We start from the raw sequence: 20,414 nt of genomic DNA, 5'->3' as shown, positions 1-20,414 counted from the left end.
AAAAAAAAAAAAAAAAAAAAAAAAAAAAGAAAATAGTATCCCTTGTTAATATGGAAAAAGGATGAAATAAGAGAGAAGAGGTTAGAAAATTTTATCATTATGCTTCTAAAAAGAAAGTTGCATGACTCTAAAATTTGAGTGCTAAAGGATCAGGTAATAGGATTGGGGTATGTGAAAGGAGAGGGTCCAACTGAAAGTTCAGATACTGTAGCCACAGCTGGTCCTACTGACAAAGTGGCTTTTGGATAAAGGCATGAAGTGAAGTGAGCAGGCTCACACCTGTGATGCCTGGGGAATGCAATCCCAAGCAGAGAGAATGACAAATAGAAAGAAAGTAGGCTTCATATGTTTAAGAAACAGAAAGTAGGTCATTGTGGCTGGAGTGGAGTCAAAGAGAAATTGTAGGTAAAGATGACAGGTCCTGGTTGGTTTTATACAGAGCTGTTACGGGTCAGCATTGACTGACTTTTTTCTTCCATTGAGATCAATTTATTTTTCTACTTGAAGAATTACGTAAGTAGACTCTGCTCAGATAATGTACTGAGTATCGTCAGTTATAAAAGAAATGTAATATGCTTTTCTACTACTGATACAACGTGCTAGCAGACCTCGCTCTCACCGCCTCCTCTGCCTCGGGGTCCACTCTGGTGGCGCTTGAGGAGGCCTTCAGCCCACCACGGCACCGTGGGAGACCCTCTCTGGGCTGGCCGAGGCCGGAGCAGACGCCCTCTGTTCGCGGGGAAGTGCGAGGGAGAGGCGCGGGCAGGAACCGGGGCTGCGCGGCGCTCACAGGCCAGCGCGAGTTCCGGGCGGGCGCGGGTTCCGCTGGCCCCACATTCAGAGTGGTCATCCGGCACCGCCGGCCCGGGGCAGCGAAGGGCTTAGCAACAGTACCAGCAGATGTGGAGAGTGCACCGGGTCTGCCCGCTCTGCCGGCCCCGCCCGCGCCGCCCTCGAATTCTCGCGGGGCCTCAGCCCATTCCCCGCGGGGCAGGGCTCAGGACCTCCAGCCCGCCATGCCCGAGTCCCGCCCCGTCGTAGGCTCCCGCGCGGCCGGAGCCTTCTAGACGGGCGCCGCCCCCTGCTCCGCGGCGCCCGTGGGTCACATCGACCTCCCAAGGGCTGAGGAGTGCGGGCGGGCGCGCAGCGCGAAACTGACAGGCAGGCAGCTCCGCCCGCAGCCTTGGTGCAGCAGTCACTAGGTGAAGCCAGATAGGCTCCTGAATCGGTGGGGACTTGGAGAACTTTTATGTCTAGTTGGAGGATTGTAAACGCACCAATCAGCACTCTGTGTCTAGCTCAAGGTTTGTAAACGCATCAATCAGCACTCTTGTCAAAACGGACCAATCAGCTCTCTGTAAAATGGACCAGTCAGCTCTCTGTAAAATGGACCAATCAGCTCTTTGTAAAATGAACCAATCAGCAGGATGTGGGTGGGGTCATAGAAGGGAATAAAAGCAGGCTGCCCGAGCCAGTAGTGGAGACGCCCCATCACTTTCCACTCCGGGAAAGGTTTGCTTATTTGCTGTTTGTAGTAAATCTTGCTGATGTTGGGTGTTTGGTTCTATGCCACCTTTGTGAGCTATAACGCCTTGAAGTTCTGCAGCTTCGCTGCTGTCAGTGACACCACGAACCCACCCGAAAGAAGAAGCTCCAGAGACATCTGAATATCTGAAGGAACAAACTCCGGACACACCATCACCATCTTTAAGAGCTGTGACACTCATCATGACTGTCCAGGGCTTCATTCTTGAAGTCAGCGAGACCAAGAACCTGCCAGTTCCCGACCCACTACTATCAATTTTCCTTGAAGGTATTTCTTTAGAAAATCTCTTTGGTATTAGTGTCTTGAATAAGTTGGATTTTTATTTACATTCTCTCTTGAATCATGGTTTTCCCAGAATTATTCTCGTTTTTAACAGCTGAAAACTAATGAGAAATTGCAACTAACTGGAAGCCTACTGGCATATTTTATCTAGTTGGTAGAATTGTGGCTAGTGCTAAAACAAGCAAGCAATTCTCAACATATGAAATTAGCTGATTTCATACATGATCTTTGGATTCCTGGCTTCCATTGGATAATGGGACTCTAAGCAACACTGGGCTTACATTCCTAACTGGCCAGTTGGTTGGAATTATGTCACATGGCTGCTTTTTGTTCGGAGAATACTTCTCCAACTTTTCCCACTGTCTCAAACTCCTGAAATATTTTACTCATTTACATTACCTCTATTCTCTCTTGAAGATATTAAAGTTTTCCAACTCTGTTATAGACGGATAGGGTAGATTAAAATATGAATCTCAGAAGGGTAGGTTAAAATATGAATCTCTCACTTAATGAACTGGTACAATCTATGGCTGTCTCACTCCTGGGGAAAGGTGGAGGGTCAGCTTGAATTATTTTGAGTGGCAGGTCCCTTTACTGTAGCATAAATTATCTGGGGGAAAGCAACCTCCTTTAGTGTTGGCATCAGGCTACTTTGGATCTGTTGTACTGCTCCTTACTATTCTCACTAACATCAGTTAGTTCAATTTGAGGGATATGAAAAAAAATTCTCAAAGTATTCTTCGTCTGTTTGATTTCATGTTCTCATCAGACAAGTTTATGCCAGATGATGAATATGAATATTATTTAGGTAGATCATTTAAAAATGTCTTTGAACTCATACAGTTTCTATTTATTATGTCAAATAGCATTACACCAACATACTATAAAACACTGGCAGGCTCTTGGTCAGGGTAACGTTAGGCTATATTGCAGTAACACATACACCTTATAATTGCAAAGGCATAACCCAACAGTCTTCTTTTTTTTCCCTCGAAAGTTCTCATGATTTGGGGGGATTCTCCAAAGCTGTTACCTTCTTACTAGCTTTTCAGGAATCCCATCTTCTTACAATTACTGATGCTTTCAGCTCAACAAGTATCTTCTAGAGTAGTTGCAGCAAGGGATAGGAAATTTACAAAATTCAAAGTAAGATTACTAGCAAAAACAGGAGGCCCAGTCAAATTTGAATTTCAGATTAACCAGGAATAATTTTTACTATAATTATGTCCCAAATACTGCATGGCACATGCTTGCTTATACTAAGAATATTTGTTGTTTATCTGAAATTCAAATATAGCCGTTGTCTACTATTTTTGTTTGCTAAATCTGGCAATCCTAAATCAAGCCTGATTTTAGGTAGCTCAACCTAAAGATGACATACCTCTTTACTGCTCACAGCCCATTGGGCAGAACTGGTCGTGTAATCTCAACATGAATCCAAAGGAAGCTAGGAAATTTAGAGAAACACAGATTATTTGATGAGCATTTATGTATGTATTGCATAGTTTTAGAAATACAAATTTTAGAATCAAACTCATCTCTGATGTATTTACCTCATTAACATTTAGTCAGTTTACCAATGAGAAAACTAAACCCAGAGGGGTGAAGGAATGTGTTCATTTTACACAGTTACTTAGTGGCTGGCTGAGATTCCCAGATACACTGAGTCACATCTTAGGACTACTTCCATTAAATGGCGCAATGTCTCTGGACTTCCTTTCAAATTAACACATACTTTTTTCCATAAAATATTTGTAAGTCTTACACGTGTGGGAAATTTTCTCAGATCTAGTTATCCCTTAAGGTTGAGAAGCCAATCACAATGCATACAAAAATTTGCCTGAATGTTGAATTCATAAAATATCCTATCAGCATAATTAGAAGCAAAATATTGGTAGTGTAAAGTTACAGAATATAGAAAAATTGAGGGAAACATTTAGTTCATACTAAAACGAACAACTTTTTCCTTTTTTCCTTTTATCCCTTTTCCTGGTAAATCAGAGTCCCAGCTCCAGTGCATCAAGTAATGGCTTAATCAGCAGCTAGAGATGGTCTGAGGTCTGCTTCAGTGAGTGAGAAGCTGGCACTAAAGGCATTTAAGCATCTTCCAGCCATTGCACACAGTTGATTGTAATGATTGTTGATTGTAATGATTTTTGAGCCATTCTATATTATGGGAAATGTCAAAATCGGTATTGTCCAAGAACTCACACATTTGAAAAATGAGTTTATGGGATGTGGAAGTGGAGAAGAAACCACTAGTTGTGGACAGCAGCTAATCTAATAGCTGAATTTTTTTCTTTGTTAAGATTGAAGTGGCTCTTCATCACTGCCAACCACTCCCCACTGCTCTTGCCTGTCCCTCTTTTCCCCCTACATCATCACTTCATATTGATTATTCTGACTGTAGGGTATTATTTGTGAAGTGCTTTGTCATTTGTGCTAGCAGAAAGGTCACCATTTGCAACACTTTTGCAGTAGAACATCCCCTTTTTGGTGTTATGCAAGTTGTTTTCACTCATATTGTAAAAGGCAGAGGCTATCAAAACATTTGCCAGCTAATCACAATAAAAATACGTATTACCTCTGTCTTTCTACATGTGTATTTCAGAGACAGTCTTGAAACAGCACCATGCCTTGAATAATGCACTGACATTATCTTTACTTTCCTATTTTATGTTTCTTTTTTTTTTTACCTTCTCCTTCATTCTATTAAAAATACTTCTAATATATTAAATTGATTTGACTCAATAAGGGTCTTAGCTCATATTTTCTGAAGTATTGATATAAGCATGCTTACTTGACTGCCTCTAGAATGCTTCATAAAGTTGGTGTGTTTGACCAATATTACTTATATAGAAGAGGAGTTCTGTGAGTTCTTGTATTTGCATGCCTAAAATATTTTAAAATTTGTGGATTTTGTAAGCATTGTTCAATAATTTTGCCCTAGTTCTTTCATTTTTTGTTTCTTTATTCCCATGTCTTCTCATATGCACTTAATTTTTTAAAACATACTTTTGAATTTCAGATGATGGGCGATCATCTTAGTTGTTTTCCATAGCACAATGCTAAGAACTTAGAAATTTTGATAATCTAAGCAGTTAACAAAAGTTACAGCATTTTGATATATATTCCACTGCTAAATTAGCATTTATCAAACGTTTCTAAATTATATTAAATTTTTTTTCACTACATATAGACACATTGTATATATGTGTACATACATAAATGCATTTATATCTGTTTCTTTTAATATATTACAGTAAAATGTAACAATTTAACAAAATCATTTTTTAAAAGCATGTGTAATCAGCCCTTCATACCTATGGGTTCTGCATTGGTGTACTCAACCAACTATGGTTAGAAAATATTTAGAAAATGCAGGATATGGTGTCTCACACCTGTAATCCCAGCACTTTGGGAGGTCAAGGTGAGCAGATCACCTGAGGTCAGGAGTTTGAGACCAGCCTGGCCAACATGGTGAAATTCCATCTCTACTACACTTACAAAAAATTAACTGGTTGTGGTGACATGTGCCTGTTGTTTCAGCTATTTGGGAGCTTGGGAGGCTGAGGCAGGAGAATTGCTTGAACTCAGGAGGCTGAGGTTGCAGTGAGCCGAGATCATGCCACTACACTCCAGCCTGGGTGACAGAGTGAGACTCTGTCTCAAAAAAAAAAAAAAAAAAAGAAAATATTTAGGAAAAAGAAGATGGTTACTTCTGTACTGAACATGTAGAGATTTTTTTTGTCATTATTCTCTAAATATTGCACTATAGCAACTGTTTCCATACATATAATTTAAATTGAGTTAAGTATTATAGGTAGTCTAGAGATGATTTGCAGTGTTTGGGAGGATGTCAATAGGTTATATGCAAGTACTACACCATTTTCTATCAGGGACTTGAGCATCCATGGATTTTTGGTATCTTCAAGGGTCCAGAAATCAACCCCCCATCGATACTGAGGATGACTGTATTCCCATATTATATGGAGATATAGGCTTCAAAGCTCCCATACTATTGCTTTCCCCCTGCACTGCCATGTGTTTGATATATGCTATTTTTCAATGTTTTGGCAGCTTCAAATGAGAAAATAGTAGGCATTATTGCTGTTTTGTTTTCTGATGTTCATTAAGTTGGTTCTCAAATTTCTATTGATCCTACATTTCACAAATAACCATCAAAAGAATATAAAAACTATTAAATTTGGTCAGGGAGAACAAAACCCAGAACAGAGACTCTGTTGAAGAGCAACTGTGCACATTCTCCTTTTCTGGGGATCAGGGCAGGAGATTGACCAGGGGAAATAATGAACCAGAAGCACTTGGGGGTGTGGGGGATGGGGAGGAAACTGCTGAGTAGGGGTGTGGTGCTCAGCATCTCAGAGCTCACTCATTTCTCCATCCGCAGGCATTATGCCTGTCTAAGGCATTGAGTCTGTTTTGCACTTTTCTCTTTTTTTCTCTTTCTATTTTCTTTGCTAAGTCCAACACTGTTTCTTTTCTTTTCCATTTTCCTCTATTCTTCCAATCTTTATTTGCCCCCTCTTTCTTTTCTCTGATTTCCCTTTTCCACCTTCTCCTTTCTTCTTTCTTTTTTCTTTTCATTTCTCTCATTGCCAAATAGCTTTTTCAAAAGGTTCAGAAGTTCACACTAACTTATACTCACACCAGCATTTATAAGCCTGTGCCTGTTTTCTTATAGTTTCACAAAAGTACACATTTATAAAATAATTTTACTCTTTCCCAATATGCTAGGAGAAAATAATCTCTCTTACATTAAACGTATTTAATTACTCAAATGCTTTCAGAAAAGGACATTATATACCAGAGAGGAATAAATAGAATAGCAGTTGTATCTCTTTAGTAGATGCTTTTCATTATTATCACTTTACAACAATGCTAGAAAGATTCTATCATAAAAATATGAAATGAAGCTCTGAAAGAATAAACAGCTTTTTCACAAATACCACCACTGGTAAAGCTCAGGTGTGTGATCAAATAACAGCTTTATTTTACAATAACTAGGAGTAAGATGTTTTGTTAGGGACTGATCATGTAAATAAACGAGTCCCAGAATGGCATTCAAAGAATACAGAAAGCTGTATCTTTATATAATTATCCAACATGGTGATTTATTTCAGATATGTTAAAATGCTGCTTTCTATGCATAAGGCATGTAGGTAAATAAAATAAATGATATATTTTTCCTCTCAAGATGCTTACAATATGTTAAAGAAGGTAAGTAATAAATATAAGTAATTATAATCCAAAATAGCATGTCATAAAATAAAGTGAGGAAAGCAGAAATATAACAGATTCTCAGGAAAGAGGGTTTCTGGAATTAAAATCTTGAAGGTGGATCAGATGCCATTTAATATATGAGAGATTACTTTTCTCCTAGCATATTGGGAGAGAGTAAAAATTATTGTATAAATGTATACTTTTTGTGACACTGTAAGAAAACAGACACAGGCTTATAAATGCTGGTGTGAGTATAAGTTAGTGTAAACTTTTGAACCTTTTGAAAAAGCCATTTGGCAAAATAGAAGGCAGAATGTGTCCACACCTGGATGTGTAAAGGCAGTGAAGTTTGAGGAACTGTGTAGCTAAGTTATCATAGGGTTATAAATGTGCATTTTCAAGTATTGAGACATTGGGTATAATTAGAAGTGCAAAGACAAAGATGTGCCTTATGGACTGAGGCCTTTCTTCGGGTTAGAACGATGTCCTGGATGTTGGTAGACAAGGGAGATGAGGTTAACAAAGAGGAGAGAAGAAATAGGAAAATTTCTATTAGCCTACTCCTTGATGCTAATAGCTTTAACCACAGTAAATATGAATTTGTTTTTATGTCATATGTGAGATATATGGGTTATTTTATGTGTGTAATAGCTATCAAATGTGCTCCTGGGAGAGTCAATGTGCTTGAACTAATTTGAAGGAGACTGTTTTGTTAGACTGGATGTGGAAAAGAAGAAAATAGTAAGAGAACACTAGGTTGGAGTTTGGGAGATAGAGGGGTGCACCCAGAAACATAATTAAAGTGTGTTCTCTGTGTCTTCCAATGTGGTCATTATCTGTGATCTAGAGAAGAAAAAGATACAGGCAGAAACTGAAGGAGATCTTCTCAAAGAGCCTGTTGTGAGGCACGGGGCAAACAAAGGACTGTTTAAGGATCTGAGTGACTATGTGATCACAAAATATGAAGATGGATGTCTTCTTTTCCACGCAGAGCATAGCATAACTGATGCTTAAAAGTTCTATTGCGGGCTGGGCGCGGTGGCTCAAGCCTGTAATCCCAGCAGTTTGGGAGGCCGAGACGGGCGGATCACGAGGTTAGGAGATCGAGACCATCCTGGCTAACACGGTGAAACCCCGTCTCTACTAAAAAAATACAAAAAACTAGCCAGGTGCGGTGGTGGGCGCCTATAGTCCCAGCTACCTGGAGGCTGAAGCAGGAGAATGGCGTAAACCCGGGAGGCGGAGCTTGCAGTGAACTGAGATCCAGCCACTGCACTCCAGCCTGGGTGACAGAGCGAGACTGTCTCAAAAAAAAAAAAAAAAAAAATTCTATTGCTGTCCAATTAGTGACCCTTAGCAACTTCTGGCTGTTTAAATTTAAAATAATTCAAATAAAATTTAAGACTCGGGCCCTTATTCACACTAGCCATATGTGTGCTCAACAAGTCATTGGAGCTAATGGTTACCATATTGGATAGTATAGATATAAATAATTTTCATAAACACGAAGTTCTGTTGAATAGCGATAGAACTTGACCACAGGACTAAGCAGAGCAAAGACCAAGACTGTGCTACTTGAAGGGAGGCAGAGAAAGAAGTGGACATGATAGCACAACAGGGAAGCCTGGAAAGACACTCCTTGAAGACACTTACTTGAGAGCACTATCAGAGAGATACGACCCTCAGGAAGCAAGTGAGCGAAAGGGCCAGTATAATTTACGCCATTGTTGTTAATGTGTTCCCACTTATAAAACTGTGAAGCTTGAGTTACAAACGTAAAGTTAATTATATAAGAGATCATATCTTACACACTGAGAATGTGCAGATAAAATAGAGTAAACCTACACAGCCTCAGCAATAATGACCAGATTACAAGTATGACTAGCTGCTAACATATATTGGACACATACAATGTGGTAGGCATTGTTCTGAACAAGTGGTTGGAGTGCATTAACTATTGGTTTCTTATACCAGCTCTAAGAGATTAATACTCAAGCTATCCACATTTTCAGATAAGGAAACTAAAGCAAAGCTGGATAATACAGACTGCCTGACTTCAGGGCCCATACTCTGTGTCACAATGAGAGTGGAAATGACTAATTCTTCGTATCCCAATGGCAGAGGAATATTAGACATATTCTGAAATCAGTGAGGACAAATCAATGGACAGTTATGAATACTGAGATACATTTGATTAGTAATCTGGTTAAAGTCTGAAATATTTAAAAGTAACACAAAAAAATCAAAGTCAGAAAAGCACTATTTCACACAGATGTAACGAGCAAGTGGATACACAACTCAGACAAAAATGTAATGAATGAACCCGAAAATACAGTTTCTTTGATGATCTAGGTCAGGGATAGCAAAGATGCTTTAATTTCCTAGGCCAACACTGATTGATTGTGGTGCTGGAGTGGAGCTGTGTTGAGAATTCTGAGACTCAATAAAAATGCATGCAATAATTAATTAGTAATGTCTGACATAGTTGGGGAAGGCAGATAATCAGCATATATATCAAGTATCTGTCATTCCTGATTTGGAGAGATGTGGAGGAAGGCATTTCAGGTTCAAAGCAAAACTTTAAAAAAAAGCTAATGAGTTAGTCTGCATGCGCATAATCCTGCACATAAAAAAATTGACCAATTTTGAAGAAACAGTGTGTACTTTAGGGCCAGAAAAAACTATGGTCAGGTTTCAAAATGCAAGTTATAGTAAAGTGTAACAATTTTATTGTATGTATTAATTTAGGAATTGATCTGTCATTGAGATGGAAAGTCATAACTAATTCCTATTATTTTCATGAGTTTTTGGAGTGTATACTAAATGTTGGTGAGTTGATGATGGAAAGCAGGAACTGGCAAGATTACAGCTCACAGTTTATGTCACTGACTTAAAAGTTGTGGGTAGTCTTTGATAATAGTCTTTTTTTCTTCCCATCTATACTTACATATTTTTTATTCTATCATTGCTGACAGTTTAGGCGTTTGAACGAATACTGAGGCAAAATGAAAGGCACTATTTCTTCCCTTCACTCTGCCCTCAGAGAGGGCTCTGCCCTGAGGCTCTTTACTAGCCACTCATAACTCTCTTCTTTTTAGCATTAGCTGACAATGTTTATATAGTACCTTTTGGTGAGAGCTGTGAAGTATCATGTTATTCAATAGGGAAGATGGCGCAATAGAGATATAAGAAGGTTGATTAGATATTGTTCCTTCTGTATCCTGACTGTGAAAAGTGTAACGCTTGGAAAGGTAAAATTATTGTCAGAAGAGCAAAGCGCCAATCTCTCTTCTCTCAGAATGTGGGTGGGAGGATCCTTTTGCACTCTCAGATTGCATCAGTATCTTTTCCAGGATTCTTCTTTGGTATGAGTCATCATGGATATGAGTCCTTGGTGGATCCGTTTATGGGTTGTGTTGATGTTGTGGATTATTGGCAGCTTATATAGGCATGGCTTGTACTAAATACTCAATGTCTATTTGCTGAACTGAATTAAATATATCATTTACATGTTAACACATATATTACCCATAACACATTAAGGAATACACCAAGTGTCTATTGCATGAAGAATATTCATAGTGTAACCCAGAAGGCACAGCTATAATAGAAGATCTGTTTTAATTTTGTTTTGTTCAAACAGGAAGAGTTTTGTTGCATCCAAAGATCATATGATCCCTTTCATACACTGAAGGAGAAACCAACCAACCAACCAAAAAAAAAAAAAAAAAAAAAAAAAAAAAAACAAAAACCACAAGTCACTACAATGAATACAGGTCATCATTATATAGGCATTCCTAACATTAACAAAAGAAGACTCAACATTGAAAGACCGTTCTTCTAGGAACTTGCCAAGCATGAACTAAGACTGAATAGGGGTCTTGCAGCAAGAGCCATATATCCAGGCACAGAGAGACAGTGTAAGACCAGAACAGAAGGACCCAAAACAGTTGCCAGGGAAGATTCAGATAAAGGTTTCTAGTTACACTATTTAGGAATTACCATCAATTCTTAGTAAAAAGAGGTTCAATGAGTTACAAAAAATCCTTACTTCCTATTCTATTGTCTTTAGATATGTATCACAAAGTATATACAGTTAAAAAACAAGAAACCAACTGAGGACCCAGCTCACAAGAGTCATTACAGGTCATGACTCTTAATTTAAATTAAGCTGGTCTTAAATAGTTTTGAATGTTGTGAAAAGAGTTTCTCTCTGGTTTTGCTCTGAGGCTTTGCATTTTTAAAAGAGCATTGAACAAAGTTAGAACTAAGTGATACGTTAGTACAAAGAGAAAAATCGCAAAGGCTACAAATATACACAAATTTTCAATATGGTATAATGAATATAACATAATATAATGCCTACCATTAATTTTGCAGTAAGGTCAAGGCAATGATGTTATCAGCAATGAATGAAAGCAAAGAGTGATTCTTGACACTGTCAGAATTAAGCATTAATAATGTTTCCTATTTGTGTCTTAATTGGGTGTGATTTGCCTCTGATATAGCACCTTTCATTATCAGTACAGCCAAGCCTCTGTATTTTCCATCTGAGGTGTCCATTGTTCTAATTATTCCCACATGCTGACCATCCTCAATACATGCGAAATAATACCAGTAATGCATTTTTAAAAAGAAGCAATATGCTTAAATATATTATAGACACTCTGTCATCCTGGATTGCTTTTTACTCTTTAGACTGTAGAAAGCTGCGTGGCTATTTTACATTGATAGGCATTTGTATTGATTGGAGGAGTAAAAAGAAAGTACTCATTACAGAGCTGCTAACAGTGTAATTACAGAATGGCACCCATGCTGGGGTGTGTTAGGAACCATGTTCCTGTTTTAACACCATGTAGAGTGTAACACCGGTAGCTTAGTGGAATATGCTCTTTGTACTTATAATTGCTTGCAGTTAGTCCAGGGTAGTAGGTATGTTTTTATCTCCTACCTATCAGAATTCTGATGTTGGGATGTTGATCATTGGATTTACTTGCAGTACCTAAAATTGTCAAAATTTATATAGTAAAATTTACTTCCTTTTAGACTTTGGCTTAGTGGTTAGAGGCCTCAGTTTCAATCTAGGTTCTGTCACTTACTAGCTCTGTGAGCTTAGGGAAATTTCTTCATCTTTCCAACTCTCGCTTTTCTTATCTGAAATGTGGGGTTAATAATACTACTCCTGGAAGATTTATGAAAAGAATAAATTATGAAGGCAGAGTACTATGTGTGTGAAAAAGTAGTAGCTGAAACAATGTTGTCATGATGATTATGGCACATGAATCAGTTGATCCAGAATCTAAATTATTTTTAGGATAATGTTACCTTCTCATTCTTGACCTAGTATCCTACCCATATGTTTCCTGTAATATTAACAGAAATTGGCATGTTCAGTTAGTATCTAATTTTCTTAAATATGTTTAAAAATCCCATTGTCCAGGCTCACACTCTTAAAAGGTTCTTGAAACCCTGCGCGTTCGGCTGAACTTCCTTTTCCCTGTGATTGAATTTTCTATTCATTTGTCAAACTGCTTGAGTTTCATGCTGCTAAAAGCAAATTTAAATGCAGATCCAGCACAACTTGAGGATCTTGGCCAGTCAACAACTGACCGGTACACAGCCTTCCTTTATGGAAAAGCAGAAGGTGAAAGAGGGAGTAATTTTCCTGTGAGTTAAATGCTCCAAGCCTCACACGCCTGTGTTTTATCTCCTACTTTTCACAGAAATTCTGGTTCTAGAATTAAAGTAGAAGTTTTTAAACCATCAATAATACTAACATTTTCTCCCTTAAAGTTTCTATTTGACAGGGGTTTATGGTCCTAACAGAGGTATCAGATTTCTCTGCTGGAGTGCACAGAGTTTAGTGGACAATGGCAAACTCTGGAGAAGCAGTTAGGTCTGGCTCCTGTTTCTAGTTCTGTCACTCCTTCGCTGTGGGAGCAGCAGTTAGTTGCTTAGATTCCCAGAGCTTCAGATTTTCCATTCATGCAATGATTGTAATAACAGCTCGTTCTTGGGTGTTTTGGGTGAAAAGTAAAAGAGAAAATACATAAGAAACCTGTAGAATCTCTTCTATTTTTCCTGTGATACTTCTTTTTGTACCAAATGATAAGGAAATCCCCTAAACTTATTTTCCCCCGCTGTAGAGTACAGATGGCACCTGGGAAGCTGTAAGATGTGTGTCCAGTTAAAAACATTTCAGCTCTTTCGCTTATAATATCAGAGTTAATAAAATTATAGCTAGAGAATGGACCATATACTCTAATGCAATGCTTATCTCTGTATACTGAAGGATTCTTGGAAACATATTAGTGACAAAAGCTGAAATTTTAAAATGTTTTCCTTTACTCACTTATCATGCATTATTTAACTGATGTAGGGCAAAGTCATTTGAAAATTGTCCTTTAGACAGAATTCACATGTCCCTTCATCTGCAAAATAGTTTACCTTAATTTGAAGTTTCTCCTGTAAATTCTGGCTACCCAAATTACACCAGCACGACCAGTAAACAGGACAGAGCCATGCAGTAAGAGGGCAGCACTACCTTCACAGAGCCTACTAATGTCTCAGAGAGAGGAGACCTTAGTCAGAATATTGCTGAGGTTTTGAAGTCTGGCTTCAGACAGGTCTGTCAATGCAGCAACTTCATTAGGGCTGGAGAAAAAGAATGAAATAAAGGTTTCAGAGTATTGGCTGAAGCAAGGTGTTTTGAGGCAAGATCTTCAAAGAGCTTGGGGTGTAAAAAGGTGGCATGTGATGATTTCTATTGAAAAGTTGATGAATCAGAAAGTTTTCTCAAGAATAAAAGTAAAGTCATTTGTAAACTTTCATCTTCCTGAACATGAATCCCTTCAAACAAATCACGTTATTCTTTTTTTTTTTATTATTATACTTTAAGTTCTAGGGTACATGTGCAAACGTCAATTTTGTTAGCATATATATATTGTGAAATCGTTGGATGTGCTGCACCCATTCAACTCGTCAGCAACTCATCCAACTCGTCAAATTTACATGCAGGTATAACTCCCAGTGCAATCCCTCCCCCATACATAGAACGCCTGGTGTGTTGATGTTTCCCCTTCCCGAGTCTAAGTGATCTCATTGGTTCAGTTCCCACCTATGAGTGAAGAACATGCGGTGTTTGGTTTCTGTTCTTGTGATAGTTTGGCTGAGAATGGATTGGTTTCCAGCTGGCATCCATGTCCCTACAAAAGGACACAAACTTCCATCCTTTGTTTATTGGCTGCATAGTATTCCATGGGTATATGTGCCACATTTTCTTAATCCAGTCTGTCCACTGATGACATTTGGGTTGATTCCAAGTCTTTGGCCTATTGTGAAATAGTGCTACAATGAAATAAGAAAAAAAACAAGTGGAATAGTAAAATGCTAATGGTAGATACTTACTACACTAGTAAAATTAACACTTTATGGGGGGAATGATAAAAAGGGGTCTTCTTAAATGTTGGAAATGTGAAAGTGTTAGTTTTTAAGTAATCCTGATATCCTCCTTTTAGCACATAAAATATATATATTTATACATTGTTTATGGTAGCAAAACTTGAAAGCAAAATGAGTGCGCATCAATAGGAAGATACATTATGGTATACTCAAACCATAGAATTTTATAGCTATTATATATAAGTTTTATTGAGAGAATTTTCATGAAGTACTGTTGAGATAGAGAAGTGTAATAGGACTTCACTTTTTTATAAAGTAAAAAATGTTTCTGTGTGTGTGGATGTATGTGAATTGTGGAATGTATATTGTGAACAACAAAATGCATTGCACAATTTTGATTTTATTATTCAGGCTATTGCAATAGGGAGAATGTTCATTAATGAAGGTCGTCTTGAAAAAATAACAAAAAAAGAACAGATAAAAAGGGAGTCTTGGTTTTATAAAAACAAAAACAATGAAGTCATAAAAGGTGAAAGGCAGATTTCTAAGTCCTGAGGAAGGATCCCAAATGGGTCTTTTTTCGTAATATTGGGGGCAGGTAAGATGGCTCTTTGAGGTTACAAAAGAGTTCTGGGATATTTCACACACCATTGCTTTGTGAGATGAAAGAACTCTATTGTACATATGTTTATATGAATTTGTATGTGTAAAGTGTATTTATATGTGTAATTGTACATATAAATATATATACACAGAGATAATAGATGAGTACTATGGGGACTCAAGAGCAGAAATCAAGCAGAAAAGGAAAATCACTGCCCTATAAAACAACATGTGACGTGATCATATTACTCATTTACATATAACTTAGACATCAATTTATTAATGTACATAAGAACATTTGGATAATAGTCACAGAAATAACTTTAAATTTAGTTTAATAGCGTGTATTTTTCTGAACATAAAATTAACACAGAATAACCGGACAGTACTCAAAGCATCTGCAGGTTTAGCCGTCTTTCTACGGCAACTTTACGCAGACAGACATTCTTATTTTTCCATTAAGAAAAATTGTGTCCATTTCCATTGTGTCCTCGGATTCACAATTAGAACAGTGTCATATTCAAAATAATTTTTTAGTTTGATATTACAAAAATTCTGTAAGCATAGAGTTGCTTTAATTGAGTAAAATACATGGGTAATACTTTACCAAGTATTCATATGTTCAGTAGCCTTTGTAATCCTTAACATGTGACTTTATTGCTTCTGAGAAAAATTGGGGGCTCAATAAGTTCAAGAAAAGAATGCTCCTGTGATATTAGAGAGGTTTGGTAACAAAGATCTAACTTAGGAACATTCACTTCTCCACGTCCCTGTCATTAATATATACCATTACATTTTTTAAACTAAAACTGAATGACCTTAAAAATATAATAATCCATGCCTTAAAATTACAAATCTTACCATAACAATAAGTGAGCAATTTCCAAGTAAATGAAGTACTGCCTCCCCTGTGGTTTAATTGTGTTTTGTGTCCTCTTATTCATCCTTCTCATGACATTTTCCCACCTTATTCAAGAGCTCTACCTACAGTTAGGGCAGCTTTGGGAACAGACTCCATTCATTTCCCAGATAAAAGATGAACAAGAAGAAAAGCACTAGAGCAAGGCTCTTGTCCTCTGAATGGGTACTCCAAATGATGTTGGCACACGAGGCAGATGTAAAAAGAGGATAGCTTACAATGTGAAGTCCTTCTTGATGTAATTGAGATTTCTGAAGCAAAATTAATTTTCAATAAAAATTAAAATATTTTCTAATAATGAATATGTGCTGAAGAATCTAAGATAGTCACACACACAAAAAAAGACATCTAGAGTGTTCTGTTCACCAAGACAATCACTTTCTCTTTTTTTTTAAAGTGGAATTCCTTTTTCCAAATCTTAGCCTTCATTTCTCTGACACACAAGTCCTTAATACTTGTGATCTTATTTTGTCCTCCTTTCTCATAATAACAGAATAAAATAATTTTTCTATAATAGTGCACTTATTTGAGATTCTGTTTTACTTGAGTGCTTGCAAAATACAATAAAGAGAATGAACCAATAAAATGATAACTGGAAGAGTAGTTCTAATCCTCAAAATAGGGTTAACGCAAGGACAAAAGAGTTGGAATTATTTGACTTCCTACAGAACAAAGCTAGTTCCCACTTGCCTTCTTTTGGCTCTTCCTTCCTTATTTACAGTACAGTAGGACTTTTGAGTGAAGGAATGGCAAGCAGTTAATAAAACCTTTGATGGGTATTAATTACTTTCCACTTAATTACCTGCCTTGTGGATCTTGTTGAGCTATTGATTACTGGCAAACATACATCCCACTGGGGATAAGTGTGATTTAACTTCATCCAAAGAGTCAATTAGCCCAAGTAACACAGGGAGAGCTGGTGTTTTGCCTCAGTAGCTAGAGATTCTTGCCAAAAAGGGGAGGTAAGCATTTATTTGTTCATTAAAACACAGTGTTACTATCAACAGGAGTCACTTACCAGGTGTTATTGAGATTGGTAAAATGTCACTGTGTGTCATCAAAGATCAGCTGCATGGTGTGGAAGCAACATGGGCAAAGGGAGTCTTTCTTGCTTGAGAACTCTGAAAGAACTGGTGAGGTTTTGAGATTAAACTTAGCGGTATAGTCCAAGTGCTGTTCTTATTTTATGAAATTATAACCAAACAACTCTATCAAATACACTTACACACAGCTATAGTTTATAAAGACAGTGTTGCCTTCTGCTGCATGAATTGCAGGATCCCAGATTTTTTTCTTTGATATGTTATACCAAAAGAGCAAGATGTTTTCTGCAACTTCACTTAATAATTTACTGATTTCTGTGTTCATTTCTGCCAGCAAGTCAATAGGAAAAAACACTTGAAATTCAGGTCTTTGGTGGATTGGGGAAGAGGAGGAAAATTGTGTGAGAGAAAGAAAAATTGTTCCATTGACCAAACTTTGGCGTGAAATTATACTTTTAAACCCATAAGAAAATTCACAAAGCTGATATTCTTAAAACTATTTAGCTTCAAATTAGAATTTTTCAAACATCTTATTATGTAGCTCTTCTGTAGTATTCTTATGAGAAGAATTAATCTTAAAAAATATGTCAAACTCTAGGAGTTAGCAAGGGATAGAAAAATACACTGAATTGCAGGTGAGTGTTAGAATTTTGATCAATAAATTATGTGAAACGGAAATTTTATTTTGAAAAGTTGTAATAATATGAAAACCCACAGTATTTTATTTAAAAATTAGGGCATGGGGAGTTTAAATAATTTCCTTTGTTGTGGAATTCAGTGTGTGCTGAATCAATAGGGTGATTACTCCAAAGTTGAATATTGAACACATGTAAATAAGTTACTAACATTTGTATTATTAAGAAGTTTACATTATCATTGTATAACCATCATCATATTTTATTGTACAGACTTTTCATAATATTCAGGTGAGATACAGTAATCATTATCTACTCATTTTGAGAAAGTTGGAACTGAGGAGCAGAAAAGTTTAAGTAATTTGGCTAGGAACACCTAAGTTCTCCAGTCAGGACTTGGGCTGAAGTCACCTGGACTTCAAGTCTTCCCTCCACTCCTTCTTTCTTAGTCTTTTAGCATGATCTTGCACTGTGAACTCTGAAGCCAGAAAACAGTTAACTCAGAGTGAATGTGAGTATCTACCTCTGGGGTCAGTTTGACTGCTAGTGTGGTATTTTTTCGTTTTGCTCTTGTTCTATGCACAGTAATTTTTGTGTCCTGCTTCTCTCTCACTTCCTTTCTCTCTCTTATGCATTTCCTTTTCCTTTGGCTTTTTGTGATAATGCTATATATTTGCTAGAGTGAATAGATTTATTTCCATCACTGCAGTCTGAAAATTAAAATATTTTAAACAAGAAATTAACCTCACCATTGCCTGCACTTATTTAAAAGTATTTTTTATTTTTTCTGACTGAAGCAGGAAATGCAGGCACAAAACAAAGGAGAGGATACTCATGCTTGTCATCTTCACATGTCAGGTTTTTGGGTGTTATTGCTCCAAGGGGTGTTCCTGCTGAAAGACACAAAGTATATGTCACCTCTGTCCATCAGATCAAAAGATCTTGCCAACAACAACATTCACATCAATGCCCAGTTGGACTCCCTGTTTACAAGAGGCATTCTTGTGAAAGGCCCTATGTTTTAGATTAAATATTTCCTGTGCCAAAACATTCTGCATCAGTGAGTCAAAACAGACTGTAGGCCAAAAGGATATATCCTGACTGTCAGCACAGATTTGGTATAATTTGAGTTTTTTCTTGTTTTATTTTTAAAACAAAATATATTGGGCTTATGATTATTAGAGAAAATCGGATTTAAGGCTGAGGAAAATGTAAATGACAGCTAAAGATAATTCCAAAATCATCTCTGTTTTCTCCAATACTTTGACTAATTGATTGTCTCATAAAACTTTATTTTTCTTTTAGTCTCCAAAGGTCTGTTTTTCTGCAGAAAGCTAATGAATCCTGACAGAGTTTCTGAAAAGCTAAATATATATTTTTTGTGCAAATTAGAAAATTTGTGCACAAAGCTGATACATTTCCAGTTTCACAGGGTAGAGCCGTGCATTAAAACCACCAGGATTGGTGTGGTGGCTCACACCTATAATCCCAGCACTTTTGGAGGCCTAAGCGGGCAGATCCCTTGAGCCCAGGAGTTTGAGACCAGCCTGGGCAATATGATAAAACCTCATCACTAGAGAAGACACAAAAAATTAGCCGGGTGTGGTGGCATGTGCCTGTAGATCCAGCTACTCTAGAGGCTGAGGTGGGAGGATTACTTGAGCCCAGGAGTAGGAGGTTGCAATGAGATGACACCACTGCACTTAAGCCTGGGTGACAAAGCAAACAAACATCTCAAAAAACAAATAAAAATCCCAAACCACCAGCTCCCTTTTTACACAACGATGTGTGTGTATGTGTTTGTGTGAGTGTGTCTCTGTGTGTGTAAACTCCTTGTTTAGTAGTTGTGATGAAGTAGAGGGAATTGCAAACACCTAACAAATAGGTTTCATTGAGGTAAAGTCTTTGTATAATCTCATCTAAATCTCAAAACAACCTATTTAGTTTGGAATTTTTGCTTCTATTATGCTGACAAAAAAGATAAGGCACAGAGAGCTAAAACAATTTGTCTAAAGAAACATACTCAGTAAATGATTTAATACCATCTTAGTTGACTGAAAAACCAAAACCTCTCCATCCTACCTTCCTGCTTACCTGGGAAACACTTTATAAGCCCAGGAGGCAGTTACTCTTTTTACTCCTCACAAGACCAAAGGGTTTAGTTAGAAGGATGTAGAACAAATGAATTTTGACTCTTAAACTATAGTATATATGTAGCATTTAAAAATTCATTTCTTGAGCGTCAAAGCAATCTCAAGGCTAAAAATTTATAGTGACAGCTGACTTTTCCTTGTAACGGACATGATAATAAATATTTTTAGGGCCATATAAGTTTCTATTACATATCCTTGTTTGCTATTGTTTTTATTTCACAACCCTTTATTAAAATAAAAAAATTCTTAGCTGAGTGACCATGCAGAAACACCCCTTAGACAATATTTGGCCCACAGTCATAGTTTGATGACTCTTACTCTATATATTGATTTTGATGGTGTTTATATGACTGTATATATTTGTCAAATTCCAAAATTATACACTTAAAATTATAAATTTCAAATAACATAAATTACCTTTTAATGAAATAAATGGGGGACCATCATAAACAGTATGTTCTTTCACCACAAACATAGAAATTTTAAATAGCCATACATCTATTGATTAAATAGAATTTGTAATTAAATAAATTCCCATAAAAATCTTCATATCCAAAGCAGCTCATCAGAAATTTTATCAAAAAATTA

This window comes from Rhinopithecus bieti, unplaced genomic scaffold, assembly GCF_001698545.2.
Source record: "Rhinopithecus bieti isolate Rb0 unplaced genomic scaffold, ASM169854v2 scaffold_41145, whole genome shotgun sequence".
NCBI lineage: Eukaryota > Metazoa > Chordata > Mammalia > Primates > Cercopithecidae > Rhinopithecus > Rhinopithecus bieti.
This window is presented reverse-complemented; position numbering follows the sequence as displayed.